Source organism: Uloborus diversus, chromosome 1, assembly GCF_026930045.1.
Source record: "Uloborus diversus isolate 005 chromosome 1, Udiv.v.3.1, whole genome shotgun sequence".
Classification (NCBI taxonomy): Eukaryota; Metazoa; Arthropoda; class Arachnida; order Araneae; family Uloboridae; genus Uloborus; species Uloborus diversus.
Genome location: NC_072731.1, coordinates 61,350,856 through 61,351,863, shown reverse-complemented (window position 1 = coordinate 61,351,863; position 1,008 = coordinate 61,350,856).

Below are 1,008 nucleotides of genomic sequence, written 5' to 3'. Positions count from 1 at the left end.
AGGACACTAACAGGACAATTTTTTTTTGTCCGCAATAGAGAGGTGTCCGCAGGATAGGGGTTTAATAATGTTATTTGTATTGGAACTGGGGAATTAAAAATTGTCCACATAAGAGGGGTGTCCGTTAGGAGGGGTTTCACTGTAACCAATCAATTATAGTTTTAGTCCACCAAACATAAATAATAATTTTAATACAACAAATGTGCAGGAACACTGCAGACACATATTTCTGCCCCCCCCCCCCCCTACGTCATCGGCTTAACTTGCCGACCAATCAGCTTATTCCTCTCCGGAGGATCCATCCCACCAATGATAAGACTTGGGAGGTGCGAGGCTCCGCCTCAGGTACTCCCCAGGAACGTGCATCTAGATTTTCGTCTCAGTGCATAACATGTGAGCTAAAGAATGTAAAGACATTCGACAAAAAAATCCGACTTTTGTCGGATGCCTTTAAATTCACGAGCTCCCATTTTGTGCATTGAAAAAGGAATTCCTTGTAACGCCAAAACACGTCTGCAGTGTTCCTGCACTGTACTTTTAACGTTGTTTTATTTCCTTTTATTTTTTAAGCAAAGATATTTTTATATTTTTTATAACTAATTTTTGTTTGTAGCAAAAATCCATTTTTAATATAAAAATTCCATATTTTCTATACTTAACCTTTTTTGCATAATTTTTAATAAATAAGTTTTATTAACTTTGGGGACATTAAAATAAAGATTTATTCCATTGAAGCATTACAAACTTCATTATTCTCAAAATTTAAATTTGACTTATAAATTTTAATTGTAAATGATTGCAGAATATAATGCTTGCTCTTGTTTTTTATAAATTTTATTACAGCTTTGGACAATATTCAATTTTTTGCAACTACTCAGTATTGGCCGAGTATCTGATCAGAATTTGGCCGAGTAGTTACCGAGTACTCGGTACGTCTCTAGTCAAGACTGTTTCAAATCATTCTGTAGACTACCAAGCACTAATCATACATGAATGTTGTCGCAACCC